The 11,530-nt window shown below is 43.1% G+C and overlaps 1 long non-coding RNA gene across 1 annotated transcript; it reads left to right on the top strand.

Annotated features, from left to right (window-relative positions):
• The first annotated feature begins 7,930 nt into the window (after positions 1–7,930).
• On the top strand, positions 7,931–11,386 carry LOC123614750 (uncharacterized). The gene is made up of 2 exons (XR_006722220.2): positions 7,931–10,680; positions 11,029–11,386. It is a non-coding gene; the product is annotated as an uncharacterized LOC123614750 (long non-coding RNA).
• The last annotated feature ends 144 nt before the right edge of the window (positions 11,387–11,530 follow it).

Genomic DNA, 11,530 nt, shown 5'->3' with positions numbered 1-11,530 from the left:
TATGTTTGTTCTGGTTTATTTTTTCCTTTTGAAGACCTTGTATGTCTTTATTTCTAAGACAGACTTAGTGGTAGCAGACAGACTTGGCCTCCCACCCTCAGCTCCTCCCACAGACCTACATACCTGATCCTTCCTAAATCCCTTCATTGGTATTTCAGCCACATGTACGTTTCCAGACGAGATGGTGTCTCATTTACGTTCCAGACGGTATTCAGGAATGGGTCAGGCTGTTAATAGTTTAATGTGTGTGACACATTAATTCCCATGTTTTTAAGAGCAGAGAAATTTAAAGAGCAAGAGGAGATTTCGAATAACAGAGATCTCAGCACGTAGATCACAAACTACAAGAAAATCTAAATGTGTAAAATATACAAACACTTCTCAAAGAATAAGGAAATACCTAAACCTCCAAGTTGCCTTGGAAAGGAAGAACCAAGTTTCTTCCGCAGTTAATGTGCAAGGAGAGCTGGAATAGACCCTTATTCCTGTCGTAAGTTGCTAATTTAGAATTTTGCATCAGGTTTATCATCTCTCAAATATGGAGTAATACGCCCATGTTAGTATTTTCACGTGTAACTGGGGTTTTAGTTTCTAAAGGGCAATACTTCGTCATAAAAATATGTTCACTGAAACAGATTCTAATATCTAATTTGGGAGTAGGTGTTTTAGGAGAGCATAAATCAACACAGCAGTGTATTCCCTTTAAATACTAAGAGAACATAAGCATTATGAATATTTACAATATTTCAAGGCCCATTTAAGTGAGTCTGCAGGCGTTGCCCTGTGGATACAGTAATAGCTCATCTTTATTGAACATCATGCCAAGCGTTGTATGAAGTGCCATGTGTGCATTGACTTCATCTGATCCTCAGAGCAAACCTGTGGGCTTCTTGCTGATTTAATCCCCGTCTTCTGGGTGAAGAACGAGGAGCTCAGAGAGGCAACGCAACTTAGCAAATGTCACACAACCAGTGAGTAACTGAGAAAGCAAAAGTCCTTTTACTTGATACCGTAGTCTGTATTCTGAGCCACTATCCTAAAATAGCAATAATCTCAAGTGTATGTGGTTTATGTGACTAGAAAGACTGAGTAGTTATGTTTTTAAACATTTTTTGTTATAAGCTAAAACAGATAAAGAAAATCTCACTCAAAAAAATTAGTCTAATGAATCATTTATAAGGCAAATCACCCTTGAAACTCCCACCCAGGTCAAAAGCTTTGTCAGCCTCTCCAGAAGCCCCTCCGTGTGGCCCCTCCGTCCCTTCAAAAGTGGCCACTTGTCCAGCACTCCCTCGTGTGCCTTTGTAGTTCATCAGCCAAGTGCACGTCTCTAGGCACCAGAGTTGGGTCTTGCTCTTTTTCTTTTTTAAATATGTCTTCGAGTCTCTTTTAATCTGGCTGCCCCTCCATCCCTTTCTTTTCGCCACCACCTGTCTGTTGTAGTCCCCAGGGCCATGTGGCTTGTTGGGTTTCCCACAGTTGGCAGTTGCTGATCACACACTCCTGGTACAGTTCAGCTTGGTCCTTTGTCCTCTTTTGTGATGGGGGCTTTATGTGTGCCTTATTTGTGGGGAAATTGGCCCTGAGGGATAAAAGTAAGACAGCATGAGCCAGGGTTAACAGGAAGAGCTAAGTAAGTATAGCACACCTGGTGGGGTGGGGTGGGGTGGTCTGGTGTGGGTGGCACATAGGGATCCAGAGAGAGAAGCCAGCCTGAGACCCGGGGAGGAGCCAGTTGGGCAGTGTCCTGAGCGCCAGGCTGAGGCATCAGCACCCAGGCCTAATTGTGATTCAGGAATGAGAGCTGTGTCTTAAAATAGACAGCAGTGGAGTGTGATGGATTTGGTGTGCTTGTTGGCAGAGAGGGTGGACAGAGGTGACCACAGTAGTAACACAGCCCATCTAAGGAGCAGTGCAGGAGACAAACACTGGAAATGGGCAAGAGACCACTCTTGGATGTCATCTGTAAGCCGGGGGATTGTCACTAGATGGCCAGCTCAAGAATCCTTTTCAGTCAGTAAATTGTGTGATCCCTTTCCTGATGCTTAAATTGTTCATTATGTGATGAAATGTCTCTGAATACCTAAGCCTTATTAGGATTTGGGGAAGAGCAGTTTGCAAAAAATACTGCAGATAAGCAGTCTGTTTCTGGCAACATGTTGACTAAGAATTTAACTGCCTACTTAAGTTTTTTTTTTTTTTAATGTTTTAGTGAGCTTACAGTGTGTCAATTTCTGGTGTACAGCACAATACTTCAGTCATATAGGAACATACATATATTCCTTTTCATATTCTTTTTAACCATGTTACTACAAGATACTGAATATAGTTCCCTCAGTATCTGCAAATCTCAAACTCCCAATTTATCCCTTCTCACCCCTCCCCCTCCCCCGTAACCGTAAGTTTGTTCATAAGTTTGTTTTCTATGTCTATGAGTCTGTTTCTGTTTTGTAAATAAGTTTGTCTTTTGTGTGTGTGTGTGTTTTAGATTCCATATATAAGTGATATGGTATTTTTCTTTCTCTTTCTGGCTTACTTCATTTAGAATGACATTCTCCATGTCCATCCATGTTGCTGCAAATAGCATTCTTTTATTCTTTTTTATGGCTGAATAGTATTCCATTGTATAAATATACCACATCTTCTTTATCCAGTCATCTGACAATGGACATTTAGGTTGTTTCCATGTCTTGGCTATTGTGAATAGTGCTGCTATGAACATTGGAGTGCATGTGTCTTCTTGAAATAAGGTTCTCTCCAGATATATGCCCAGGAGTGGGATTGCCTTTTGAGGAATCTCCATACTGTTTTTCCATAATGGCTGCACCAAACTACATGCCCACTGGCAGTGCCGTTTTTCCCATATGGTATAAACACGGGCTGTGAGCAAGGATGCAGAGCTTGAGCTTGTTCCCTTATCAGTAAAATACGTTTGATCATCCCTAACTCATCCTTCCCAGGGCTGCTGTGAGGATTAAATACAGTTGTAAAAGGGCACTGGGACTGTGAGGCATAATGTGATAATAACAGTAAACTGTCACAAAGTCAGGAGTTATTTATCAACAGCAAGTTTTTCTCATTATTTTCATATTGGAATCAGGGTAAAACAAATTCCAAGGACCCTTAGGTCAACATAAAGTGATTTGTAATTTTTTGTTTAAAAAGTAATCACTTTGTGATGTCATTGTTTAAAAAGTAATTATCTTGGCTGCAAACTCAGAGATGCCATAATCTTTGGTCAGAAAGCCATCTGTTTCCTACACACTGAAACATCTTTTCCTTTGAGCTGCTGCTTGTTTACTAGTAGATGAGATCCAAGAGGCAAGACCCTGAAAATTACTTAAATTCACCTCCATATTGATTGAGAAGAATGCCTGACCACTGAGTTCAGTGAAGAGCTCCATCTCAGAACCAGACCACAGGCCGTTAATGCAGGCACACCAGTCTCCCTGCATATTGAAATGTAGAATCCAGAGTTTGAAGTTAGTGGATTAGGAAGAGCTAGAAAATACACAATTCCTTGGGAAGCTGCCCAGACAACAGCAACCAGCCTCCAGCTTCCATTCCCGTAGGAAGAGACCAGGCTAAAACCTTGGCCCACCACGGTCTGGTGGGCAGGTGCAGAGAGAAGGCAGCCTCTGCGTGGCTCCACTGGACCCCCCTAGGGGAAGAGCCGTGCAGTGTGCTAAGTGCTCCCATGCTCAGGAGGATAGGATCAAGTCTGGATTTCCATGTGACATTCAATTTTAAATATGGCAGCACCATCAACGTTTTTAAAACCAAGTACGCCACACAAAAAAGCCCTTACAGATTTGACCCAGGGGTGTTCAGTCCCCTTGATATGAGGTCAGAAATAGTGGTTACAAGGAATTGGATGGATGTGCTTTCTGTCTACGAAATTGTTAAGTCAGTTGTGTTTTTAAATGACAGAACTTATGTTGCAGTGAAGAAGGGGTAGTTCCACCATCAGGTGCACTCATTCTGCTTTTATGAAGGGAGGGGAAGAGGGCAAGACTGCAGAGAAGCTGTTGTTACGGACAGAATGTTCCCCGCCCCCTGCAAATTCATATGTTGAATCCCTAACTCCCAGTGTATTTGGAAGTAGGGTCTTGGCAGGTGATTAGAATTAGATAAGGCCACGAGGGTGGAGCCCTGATGAAGGGATCAGTGCCCTTGTAGGAAGAGATGACAGAGAGCTTGCTCTTTCTCTCCCTGTGTGCACAAAAAAGAAATCGTGTGAGCACACAGCCAGATGGCAGCTGCCTATAAGCCAAGAAGAAAAGCCTCAAATGAAACCTACCTTGCCAGAACCTTGGTGTCAGACTTCCCAGCCTCCAGGCCTGTGAGAAGCAAATGTCTGTTTAAGCCACCCAGTCTCTGGCATTTTGTTATGGCAGCTTGAGCTGACTGATACACTGGTGCTGGCTGGAGGACCAGTAGCAGAAGGGAGAGAAGAGCTGGCTCGCAGATTAGCAGGATGAGGGCTGATCAGAACCAGAAGCACTTGAGCATTGATCAGACTTGGTATAAATGCAGCTTAAGCTCCTTTGTCAAGAACTGACAGCCTGTCCTGAAGCTGGGGAGGCAGACCTCCAAGGCTGGTCTACAGCATGCACCAAAATTTGGAATGGGCACTGGGTTAGAAGTAGGTAACTGGCTGGCTCCTGGGACCAAGTGTGTGTTTCTGGTTTTGTTGGTTTTTTCAATGTATGTTAAATGTTGAGTGGCCAAGTTATATCAGAATCACTGCTGGTTGCCCAAGGACCTCGGTGCTGATTCTAAGTAGTCCATCCTCATTCACATCAACTCCAAGTGACCGGGAGGCCTTTAAGTTGAATTCTGTGTCTCACTGTGGTCTCGTATCACCCAGTCTGTTTACATGAAAGCAAGAGAGAGGCAGCAAGTTGTCCTGGAACCAGCCTGGGCTGCGGAGTTGGGGCCATCCAGGCTGCAGTTCTGGCCCCCACTGTCACCTCTCATCTTCAAATGGGGATTATTAACACCTCCACGTGGTGTTCTGTAGATTGGAGATAACAGATAGAAATACCTAATCTAGTGCCAGCCCCCTAGACGAGGAGGTGGTGTTGGGAGAAAACACTGACCTTGGGCATCAATTTCTTCTCTAAAATGGCCACAGTGGTCTGGTCAGGTAATTTGCTATTAAGAATCTCATAAAAGGTAATATAAAGCCCTCTATGCACAAATGTACAAAGGCACATACTTTAAATATATTAGGGAACTCAGTCCTACACTAACCCCAGTGCCAGGTGATTTCTAAGAATTATAATATTGTTTCTCACAAATAACTGGGCTTATCATGAAACAGGCTCTTTCTATCCTCCACTGAGTTGAAACATCCAGGAATCTATCCTGCTCATCAGTGCTTTCCTATTGCTAGTGTTTGCCACATATGTCGTTTAATATGTTATCTAACATTTAGAGCAAAGAACTTCACATCTGGATTATCGACCACCCATAACTTCCAAATTCAGGGAGTAAAAACTGGGGCTGGGTTACTGTGGGTCCCAGACCCCATGAATACAGGAAGTACAGTGGCCAGTTTAAAAAGTTTGTTTTTCCACCCAGCTTACGAAAGAAGATGCATCCATTTCCATCATTGTTACAAAGCCCCAGTTTTGGGAAATGACTTTGTAAGATAATTGTTAATGGAAAGTCTCAGTTATACATACAAATAGGACCTAATGTTTATGCTTGTTTTTTTAACATTGAAAAGGTGTATGGTTTCTAAAACAAGGTTATGTGGTTACTGTGTGTAAGGAGTTTAGTTACTCTCCAATGGTGAATACACAAAATCTGATGTCTTTGAGGAAAGTCTGCCTCATTCCCTGGCCCCTGCAAAGTGTGGCAATGTCCGTGAGCAGGAGAAGAGGGATCCGTGTCCTCAGTCTCTTTATTTCAGGGAAAAGTTGATGAAGATGTGTGGCTTGAGTCAGTGAGGGAATGAGTCATTTATCTTCAAAAAGAAAGGTCATATGGAAGTAATTCTACAAATATTTGGCTGTGCGTAAATTCAGTACAGTTGCTTCAACTAGAACTTAAGCTCCAACCCCACCCTCCTACTCTAATATTTCACAGGACTCCAGACAGCCCTTTGCATACATCTCTCTGGCATCCCAGCTTTCCAGGGCAGGAAACGGAGCTTATTCCCTGGATTTAAGTGCAAGAGTTGGCCAGAGTCTCTCTTTAGCCCTGACAGAATCAAGATGAGTTCAGGGTATTGATGCACCTCTTGAGTTTGGAGCAGAAAACTACCATTTGCTACAGAGCTGGATGATAACGCAATCTTCATGGGACCAGGACTTTGCTAGAGAAGCTTAGTGTGGTGGAAACCCTTTGAAGTCAGACCTTAGATTGAATGCTGACAAATGTACACCTCCAGGCAGGAGAGCACAAGCACGAACGAGGCCAAAACAGGAAAGAACAAAGGCAATTCGGAGAAAACAGACAAGGAAGAAGAAACACTGGAAAAGAAAGCTATTGTTGATACCCTCAGAGATACACAGTGCATCCAGAGAGCAACAGGGTGTCTTTTTGAAAAAATACTTTTTTGTCAGAGAATTAAAGGTCCTATAAATTAGAAAAAAATAAAATAAAAAGCAAAAACCAGAATAGCAGAAATGAAAAACAGTGGAAGACACTGAGAGATAAAGCTGAGGAAAGTTCCTTAAGAAGTAGAGTGAAAAGATAGAGATGGAAAAACCAGATAAAAGTTAAACAGGAGGCCTGGTCCAGGAGGCCCGTTATCCAAAAAAACCTAGATCTAGAAAGAGATACATTTTTAAAAGAAGATGTTAAGAACTGCAGTTTTGTCATATGCTGAAATTCTAACCTTCAAGGGGATGGAATTAAGCAATTAGGTCATGGAAGCAACTTCAGCTGAAGAACCTAGAAGCAGGGCACAAAATAGGGTGACAGGCAAGATTTCTCCTTGTTTGGGAGCTCCAGGCCCAGCCCTAGACCTCAGTGGGTCAGCTTCTGTGAAGCTGGCATTGGGCCTTTGGAGGTGAGTAGGTCATGAGGGTAGAGCCCTCATGAATGGGATTAGTGCCCTTCTACAAGGGGCCCCAGACAGCTCCCTCAAGGCTCTTCTGCCACGTGAGAACATAGAAAGCAGCATTAAGAAACCAGAGACAGGGCCCTCAACATTGGTGGCGCCTTGAACTCGGACTTCCAGCTTCCAGAACTGTGAGAAGGAAATATTTGTCCAAGCCACACAGCATATGGCATTTTACCATAGCTGCTGGAGCTGACTAAGATGGGTGGAGAACAGAATTAAAAAGTCAAAAACTTTCCCAGTGCCCTGCCCAGTGGATCAAAATAAACCCTTACACATACATATCATTGTGAAATTTTACAATATAAAAACAAGAAGTTCCTTTAAGCTTTCAGAGTGCGGCCGCAGAAGGGGAGAACATTTCTCAGAAAGGAACAAGAATTGGAATAGCACTGGATTTCTCAATAACACTGGATGTTAAAAGACAAGAGAGTGATGCCCTCAAAAGCCTGAGGGAAAGTGGTTCCCTAGCCCAGGATTCTAGATCCAGCCAAACTAACAAATGAGGGGGAGAAATTAAGACTTTCCTGACACACAAGATTTCCCATGAATGTTTTGTAAGAAGCTCCTGGAGGATGTTCTCCACCAAAGCAAGGTAACCAAAAAAGGAAGGTAGGATCTTCCAAACGGTGGTGAGGAGAGATCCTACATGAGACAACAGCTTGCAGCTGCCTTAGAGCAGGAGCAGACCAGCCTGGACTGGACCAGACCACAGCAGGTCAAGAGCTCGGGGAAAAATTTCTTCAAGAAGAAATGGATAGACAACGTATGTGTTTGAACAAAATGGAGAGGAAGGAGATTTACCTACCTAAGCAAAATTTGGAAGAGCTGGACAGCAAAATAACCATGGTACGTATGACATGGTAGGGCAGGGTTGTAACTGGTACTTACGTAATTATGATGCCAACAAGATTCTACTGGGAGAATGGAAAAACAGGATGTGTGTGAGGGGGTGGGGGAGAAGATGAAAGAGAACTGAATAATGGCTAAAACTAGAAAGAAATCAGAGTAGCACTATGGCAGACTACATTTGAATAGCACTATTTTATTAAGGTTAGAGTTCCCAGGGTGGTCATATGGATAAGTGACATGATGTTTGCAACTGGCTAGCAAATAGCACTGAGAGAGAAGGTGGATCTCAGTTAAGGATATTCAGGTATTCATTATACTCTTCCTGTAACTTTTCTGAAGGTTTACATTTTTTTCAGAAAAAAACCCAAAAAACCTGGGAGATGACTTGTAGCATAATTGCACTGTTTAGAAGGAGATGGCCATGCTTATCAAGTTGCTTAAAAGTTTTTAAATGTTTGTCCTTGGGGATGGGAAATCAGCACGTTGGAATGGTGGGAGGGCGGGCCCACTGCTGTTCTTTAGAACTAGCTTTGAACGGTGATTTGACTATTGAACTCAGACATATATAACTGATTAAAAACAAAAGCTAAATTTTAAAAAACAAATACAGGGGAAATTAAAAATTAGTAAAACCAAAACTTTTTTTAAAAAGCAGCTTTTGTACCTGCAAATCCTGTGGGAAATACTATAGAAAAATATTATCCACAGCAACAAAAGGAACATAAAAAATTTAGAAACAACGCTGACGTGAAAGCTGTAAGATTTCAATGAGGACTAGCCCTCTACCAAGGGACTTGAGGAATTCTTGGAGAGATGTGTCTTATTCCTGGGCAGGATGACTCAGTATTGTAGAAGGAGCAGTAATCCCTACAGTACACTCAGTGCAACCTCAATCAAAATTCCAACCAAATGATTTTTTGGCTCATTTGTGAGACTACTATAAAAATAAATAAATTGGATAAGGAATTGCTCAACCAGATTTTAAATTATATTAAAAACCACAGAAATTAAAACACTGCAGTATGGGCACTGTAAATGAAAGGTCAACAGAAACAAACAGTCTAAAAATATCGGTCCAAGTATAGCATGTGCTAAAGATGGCCTTTCCACTAAGCACGCGTGTGTGTGTTGGCGAGCGAGGAGAAATGGATTCATCAAGCAACTGGCTAGTCGTTGCGGAGATCCCACCTTGTACAGGACAGGACCTGTAGCGTGGGCCCCTCCCTCGTTTTCTTACCTGCACATATATTACAGCTACTTTTTAAAAAACACCTTTATTGTGGTATGGTTTCTGTAAACTACACATATTCCAGATGTACAATTTGATGAATTCTGATAGATGTGTAGACACCCATGAAATCACCACCACAATCAAGATAGCTAGCATTTCCATCACTCTCCAAGAGGTGCAATTTTTAAACTTCCAGTTTATCCCTTCCCACCCCCTTTACCCGTTGGTAACCTTACGTCTGTTCTCTATGTCTGTGAGTCTGTTTCTGTTTTGTAGATAAGTTTATTTGTGTCCCTTTTTTCTAGATTCCACATATGAGTGATATCACATGGCATTTTTCTTTCTCTTTCTGGCTCACTTCACTTAGAATGACGATCTCCAGGTCCATCCATGTTGCTGCTAATGTATTATTTATAACGTGAAAAATAAAACTATAAAGGCCATTAAACAAAACAGAAATGTCAAATCTAGCCAGTTGCCACACCAGAGCACAAGCACCATGCATGTCTTCAGCCTCTGTCACCACCCCATTTTTAATTGTGTTTTGTTTGCTTCTCCATTTTAAATATCTCTGGACGGCACCTCCAGTGTAGCTCCATGCTGAGAAGCCCTCTAGCATGTCTGCCCTGGATGAGCGCAGCAGGATCCTACCTGGTTTCCGACTTCTAACATGGTCTGAATCCAATCCAGGGTGGGATTGCTTGCTCTCAGGCCCACGTCCAGTGGTTTGTTGTGGACTGGGAGGCCTTCGCACTCCAGCCCCTTCTTTCTTGGGCATCCTCTCTCCTGCTATCTCTGGACCGTTCTAAGAACAGTGAACTGCATCAGCCTTCTCCCCCAGACGTCCCCACACACTGTTCCACCCAGTACACTTCCCGGTGCCTCTTGCTCTGCAGGCCTGGGAGACTTCCATGACTCCCTGATACCGTGGACTCTGCTAATGAAAGCATTTTGTCTACTTGACTATCTTCCCCCAGGAAGTATGTTTTATGAATTGCAGGAATCATGTCTGCTTGTCCATCTTAGATCCCCCGGAATCTAACATTATACCTAGAACATGAGAGGCACTCACTAAGTATTTGGTGAATGAATTTAACTGTGCTTGTATAAATCAGTCCTTCACGATTAAAAAAAAAAACAAGCCCAAAGTCACATGGCACAAAATGGACGGTAACAGCCAACAGCAACCATGACCAGCTGGCTTTAATAAAGCCCTGGGCTGTGTCTGAAACTGTGCCCTGTGTGCTGTTTACAAAATTACAAATTCCTGCTCAGAGCAGTCTCCTCTGACTTCTAAGTATTTTCAACAATGGCAACTTCTCAGAATCTGACCCACTGAGGTCTGGGGCTGGGCCTGGAGCTCCCAAAGGAGGAGAAACCCCACCTGGGATCCTATTTTGTGTCCTGCCTCTACGTTCTTCAGTGCAGGAGCTTTAGACTCACCTTGTGCACGGCCCAGCTTCTACACTGGAAATGGGATCTTAAAAGCGAAATTCTGAAACTATTTTCCTTTGCTCTCCATGTAAGTATCAGTTTATTTTCTCAAGTACCGACAAAAACCTGGCTCTTTCTAGTAGAAATGGGTGGGGTTTGGGGGTTAAGGGAGTTGTCAGCTGGATGATAACTGACATCCTCCTGAGGCAAGGACAACCCAGGTCCATGAACAAGTGCTTCCCGCACGGCCACGCAGTAAGGACTGGGGCAGAAGGAGAATTAATAAAACGGCTGCACTTAGGCTAACAGATTACTTATATGCTTGCTCTTAAACTGGCCAACTAACCTGACCGATCGGTTGCTGTTCCCAGCCCGAGACCCATTATTAAAATGAAGCTATTAATTTTGCTGCCTCTGCTTTATTCCGGTAATCAAGAGAAATAATCATACCTGGTTTCCGAGTTGTTCTCCAGCAAGAAGTTCACAGAATTGTAACCTTACAAAACAGCCTGAATCACCAGAAGACCATGCTGTGGGCGCTTACAGATAAAGAGATCAAAAGAGTGGCAACCACCAGCCTCTACAGAATCAATCACCTGGAAACACCATGACACCACTCTGAGCCTCATAAGGAAAAAATTCTGTTGATTGTTATCGATGTCTTCTTGTTTAAGCTGTCGCTATGTAATCACCCTGCCCCATCCCCAAGATGGGTTCACCGTTTTGAAGGCACCAGCCTGCTGTGAGCCCCCTTGGCCTGGCAAAGCAATAAAGCTGTCTCTTCTGCACTCTAAGACTCTGTTTCTGAGCTTTAATTCAGCTTCATGAGGAACAGGGGCCGATCTTTGGGCAATAGGACCACAGGTGTCCTCCGCCTCAGCTCTGAAGTTAATCTGATGTTCTGTCAACTCCAGTAGTGTGTTGCTTCCTCTAGATAT

This window comes from Camelus bactrianus, chromosome 1 (genome assembly GCF_048773025.1).
Source record: "Camelus bactrianus isolate YW-2024 breed Bactrian camel chromosome 1, ASM4877302v1, whole genome shotgun sequence".
Classification (NCBI taxonomy): Eukaryota; Metazoa; Chordata; class Mammalia; order Artiodactyla; family Camelidae; genus Camelus; species Camelus bactrianus.
The sequence above is the reverse complement of the archived record's forward strand: the minus strand, read 5'-3'. Positions and strand labels throughout refer to the sequence as shown.